Source organism: Centroberyx affinis, unplaced genomic scaffold, assembly GCF_046629955.1.
Source record: "Centroberyx affinis isolate AG114_WGS23_722 - 3 ecotype Tasmania unplaced genomic scaffold, CSIRO-AGI_Caff_v1 ptg003382l_1, whole genome shotgun sequence".
Taxonomy (NCBI): domain Eukaryota; kingdom Metazoa; phylum Chordata; class Actinopteri; order Beryciformes; family Berycidae; genus Centroberyx; species Centroberyx affinis.
Window position 1 is genome coordinate 89,001 of NW_027281370.1, and position 6,000 is coordinate 95,000.

Genomic DNA, 6,000 nt, shown 5'->3' on the forward strand with positions numbered 1-6,000 from the left:
TTTATGCTACTTTGTACTTATACTCCACTACATTTTAGAGGGAAATATTGTACTTTTTACTCCATTACATTTATTTCACAGCTATAGTTACTAGTTACTTTTCAGATCAATATTTTATATTTAAAACATTTGATAATCTTTATAAAATAACTATAAAATAGCATTGTTATAGATTAGACTACCCAAAAGTATAGCTAAATTGTTAAGATTAGCTTCACATTGACAACTTTAAAATGCTGCTTACGTGTACATGTATGTCAATAAATCAGTATTAATATTCCAATAATTTATGAAAAATATAACTCTCTAAATGGGGACAGTTTGCATAATGAGTACGTTTACTTTGATACTCTAAGTACATTTTGCTGCCAATACTTATGTACTTTTACTTAAGTAAGATTTTGAATGCAGGACTTTTACTTGAGATGGAGTATCTTTACATTGTTGTATTGCTACTTTTACTTAAGTAAAATATCTCAGTACTTCTTCCACCACTGTTCACTGATATATTCACTGTAACTGAGAGGACGAGTCAACTGCACAACTGTTCGATTAGAAATTCTTAGAAAGTCAAATTTTATTGTGAAGCAGGAAATTGTTAGTGGCCTGTGTGCAACGATAGGGTAGGGCAGTGTAAAAACCAACAAGGACGGGTCAAACTGCAATGAATAATAAAACATCATACTGCTCTGTGGAAGGAATACACTCACGCACACACACACACACACACACACAAACAGTAGCTCGTTTTGACCTGGAGGTGAGAAGAGTATTGTTAAAAAAATAAAGATGAAGCTGAAAAGTTTAACAGAAATCTATTCAATCATCTCTGAATGTAAATCAATTTCCCAAAACCTTTTGCTACCAGCACTGCTGCATTAGACGGCACTGTTGATGGGAAAAGCAGACTCAGTCGACTACAATTTTCTTGGAGACCAATTAAAATGGTGTGAAAGTGTTGCTTGGCAGTGAGATGGTGCTAAAGAATGTGAATCCTCTTCTGTTGACACTGAATGAATCTTCTCTTCCGTCAGACAGGAAAGACTTACTATTGTCTACTAATCATTATAATGCAGCCCCGCCAAGCCTGTGTGTGTGTGTGCGTGTGTGTGTGTGTGTGTGTGTGTGTATGTGTGTGCTTGTGCGTTTCAGTAACAAGCTACATCGATGCAGGCTTGGGTGAGGGATCTTTACAACATTGAATGCATAACTGGGGCATCCAACTGTCACTCCACAGGCTTTTATTATGATACATGCCAAGTTCCTCCAACACATGCATGTATACGTGTGAGTGTGTGTGTGTGTGTGTATGTGTGTTTCTATGCGCACATGTACATGCATAGGCGTGCATATGTGAGTGACGTCTCCCTGCATGAGATAACTGTCACGAATCTCAAGATCATTACTCAACTGCTCAGGGACGACAGTGTCTCAATTTATTCTTTTTTATTCCTTCCTTTATGCAGAAACTGACACACTATCATCCAGGATCAGTTGAATGCTGCTCTTGATTTTGAGGTATTTGACAGTTATCTCATGAGGGGAGATGTCATATCTATGCACACACACACACACACACACACACACACACACACAAATACACATTATAGCATATCTATGCATGCCATTAATTCCCCAAATCTGTGCAGTTTTTGCATGTTTTGGTCAGTAACAAGATTTGTGACACCAATACCGAACCTGCTGACAGGTCTGGATGATGTCACCAGCCTGTTTTATGACTGCTGATCTCTATCGGTGTGCACCATTACACTGGGCTCGGTTAATCATTGCGCTCCAGCTAGAAAAGATTATTTTTCTTTCCCTGAAATTTTATAGTTTAATATAGCTAATGTTATTGGAGTTTGGTTTAGTTAATGTAATAGAGTATCTTTCCAAATTGAGGTCTACCAACTGTTTGTAAAAGGGGGACACCTTCTGTTAAAATGATTGTTGCCATGAAAGCGTGAAAGTAGACTTTGGAACACTGTGTATTTTTTTGTTATTTTAACACCCATGCTTTCAAATAAAAAGATTTCTAAAGAATCATCTGTATAATATTGTTTGATGAACTTCAGGAAGTACAGATTTTCCAAAATGGATAAACAGTAGCATTCTGGAGTGAAAAATGATTTTATGAAAAGTATAATTTTCCTGCATCATGCCTAAGTGCCTCTCTAAGCTACAGCTGGGAAACCTGTCGACAGTTCAGCAACATGTCTAAGTATGGCGCTCTGTGGTGTACATTTTAATTTCCTACAAGTGTGTGTTACTGTAGGCAGTATGTCTACTGCAATTTATTGCAGAGGATTTCAAATGTTTTTATTTTTTTAATTTGTTTTTTCCTGGGGTCCCACACTTTCAAAACAATTTTTGTCATGACTAAAAATGAGGCCATTGGGTGGGTAAATGGAATTTTAATTTATTTTGGGGCTTTTAACCTACAGAATTTTATTCATCCCACTTTACATTACAAGGACTTGGAAGGCTTTGGTAATACCACACAGCCAGTGCTTTTAGATAGCAATTTCTCCAGAATACTTTGGGGCCCCTTTTTAATCTTCCTGCAAACCACCTTTGGGTCCTGAAAAATGCAGCATTGTTGCTACAATACAAAGTACAGTATAATGCATTCATAGTTATCTATCAGACTACAGCGTATTGTACCTAGACAATTTTCCCACAGTAGGTGTACTGTTATTAGACTACATCCTAATCATCTCCACTTTTCTGTCTGTTACCAGAATGATCCACAAGTGAATATCAATTAAGAGGCAGCAGAACACAGTAAATGCTATGAATGCAAATGTTGCAGTCATAGAAGTCCAATGTTTTACAGGTTCACTGAGCTCCCACCGGTGCACCAGGGCTCCACCCCAACAATAATTATTGAGATAAGCTTTCAACACTAATGCAGGCTTGATTCCACAACACTAACCCGTCGACTGTACATAACATACTATGAATAGCCACATTCATCTTAATTTAGACTCCATGAATTAAACATAAGAGAATTATTCCTGGATGCAGCTCAGGATCTGGTAAAACTTTTGAAACTTTATTACATTCTTTGCTTTTGTGTACTGTGACTATGGAATATCCTATAATATCTAGAGTTTCCTCTATTGAATAGGTGCGATGGAAACACTGGATCCTTGGGATTTTTCTGTATGAAAAATATCAGCTATTGGTCTAAAAATATTGGTATTATCGGTACTATTAACACTATTGATTGCCAGTCTCATTCATATGTGTACATTGCTGTCGGTAATAAATTACTAAATATATTATGCAAGTATTTTCTTTTTTCATGGTGTCCTGCACTCTATATTTAGCGTATCTTCAGTACTCAAGGCTATATATCTTATACTGTATCTGCACAATGTTTATCTACAGTCCATAATTGTCTCTATCCATAACGTCTACAAATGCAGTACTAGTAGAAGTCCTACTTTTCACTCCATGCAATGCACGGAAAAGTAAACAGTTACTGCAGCGTTGCTTCTCCCAAAGATGTAGCTGTTTATCAAATTCTAATTATTTTCAAAAGTCAGAAGGCATAAGGAAAGGTCTGGCAATCAGTAGTAAGTGAGCTGCACATTTTAGATTTTAGATGATTTTTACTCTGTTCCACTTCATATCATTTGGAAAAAAACAGGCTGCAGTGGCCACTGAAGTGCAAAGAGGACAGATAGTGGACAGATTCAATGGGACTCCTGCAGTACCATGGTGGTTACCTCTGTAAATGGGCTGAGTTGCTCCTTCAGCTGTCTATATGATCCACAGGTGAACAGCAACCATTAGGACTCCAGCAGCAGCAGCAGTGGCAGTTTTAACAAATGATGCTGCTCCATCGGTCCAGCTGTAAAACACACAGCTCAGCAAGCATCCACTAGACATCCTATCACCTAAACCACATAGTGATTTACAGGTACAACAAAACAGCAAAAAGCAGCATGAGAGCCAAGACCTGGATGAGCCATGCTGACACTTTTCAGATTGTCTGTGTGTGGGTTGTTATTGATTTGTGTGTGTGGACTGGATTATTGTGAAAGTGTGTAAGTGTGTATTTAGAATACACAAACATGCGTGCTTGAACTCTACCATGTATGTGTGTGTGTGTGCTTGCATGGCCATATATCATTATAAATATGGGTGTGTGCGTATATGTTCAGTATGCAGTATGTGCATGCATGGTACAGTATGGGCAACTGTGTGTCCATCGCTTACATTCTACATTGCAATTTAGGCATTTAGCTGATGCTCTTATCTGAAGAGATGAAAGTGGCTGTGTTGAGAGTTTTTAAATCACTGGGGAAAGGAGGAGGAGGCGAAGGGTGAAGTGTCAGGCAGGGAAATAGCCAGGTTGTTGCAGAGATTGAAGTACTAAGCCATTGTCTGGAGGTGGGAGGGTGCAGCTCCTTTTGCATCTTTGCAGGCCAGCACCAAGGTGTGAATTGGATGTGGGCCATTACTGGAAGCCAGCAAAGTGAGCAGAGGACGTATGTGACACCGGGAAGGTTGAAAACAAGACAGCCAGCAGTATTCTGGATCAAGTTGCAGGGGCTGGAGAAGACCCACAGGGAGGCAGCCAGGTGTAAGAGCTGCAGTAGTCTATTCAGGAGACGACAAAGGCCCGGACAAGGAGCTGAGCTGAGTCCCCGATGAGCCGTTGGTGTGCGCCTGCTGCCTGTCCCAGAAGGGGATGTGATGGTTGCCCTATATCAACTGCCTCCTCTTCACACGCAGAGTCCTAATACGCCCGAGACAACTTTATCTGCACAGCAAGATAAGCTCTGACATGAGCATATTTCCAGAGTTCAAACTAACGGGTGTGTATCCTGACATTATTGAGCCCACTGAATCATACCCTGCTCGCCTCCCACACGTAACAACGCTTCCACTTCAAAGTGCGTGAGAGAGAGCGAGAGTGAGAGAGAAAGAGTAAAGATAGTAAAGAGCGAGTTAGAGGGTATAAAGTAGAGGAGGGTTACTACTGGATGTAATTTGTTTTGGTTAGAGGCTTTGCAGCATTTGCATGACTATTGATGTTATCAGTTCAAATGTTTTTCCCACTGAGTTTTGTGTATAGAATCACTACATAATGACCCCCCTGTGGCAACAGCACACAGTACACTTGCATTCACATGGGAGGTCTATGCAAATAGGAACACATCTCGCAGGATTACAATGAAATCAAACAAGCCTACTGTACATTATATAATGTGACATGCTGTATGATATATTAATGCACTTCAAGCACATTGCAATTCATTGTGAAAGACGTGTTTGTATTTGAATTTAACTATTTTTTAAAACAAACTACTCAGAGTTACAATCTGCTCCAGTGATTGTGAGGGAAGCAATAGAGTGAACATACTGTATGTTTTGTCCTACATGTATACAGTACTGTACAATACATGATGGTAAATCAGCAAATGAAATGAGTAAACGAGTAAAGAAAGGATGAGCAGGCTTGAGCAAATTAGTTTACATTATAGTACAACAGCCTTGTGTTTGGTAATGGGTCTGCAGAGGCAGTACAGTATAACTGAGCTGTTACAGTAGCAACAGTGCCTGGCAAGTGACTACTCAGGGACACAATTACGCACACACACACACACACACACACACACACGCAAGCACACATATACCGGTACACATAGCCTACGCTACTGCTTTCACAGGTGGCTTGTCATTATATAATGGTAAGTCACGCTAAGCAAAGCTTCACACACGTTAACTACGTCCCTCTGGAGCACAGCCATCCATATGATGTAATTCAGATGCCAGCACTAGTGTGTGTGTGTGTCTATATGGTAATGTGTGCTCATGCCTGTTTGTTTCTGTGTTTGTATGTAAATTTACAAATACTTTGCTTGATGTGATGTGGCAGGATTTTAGTTAGGCTATATACCTGACAAATTGGTATTGATGACAGAGAGAGAGAGAGAGAGAACCTGTGAATTGTAAATTTACCATGGAGTCAAACTGGGAAGGCAA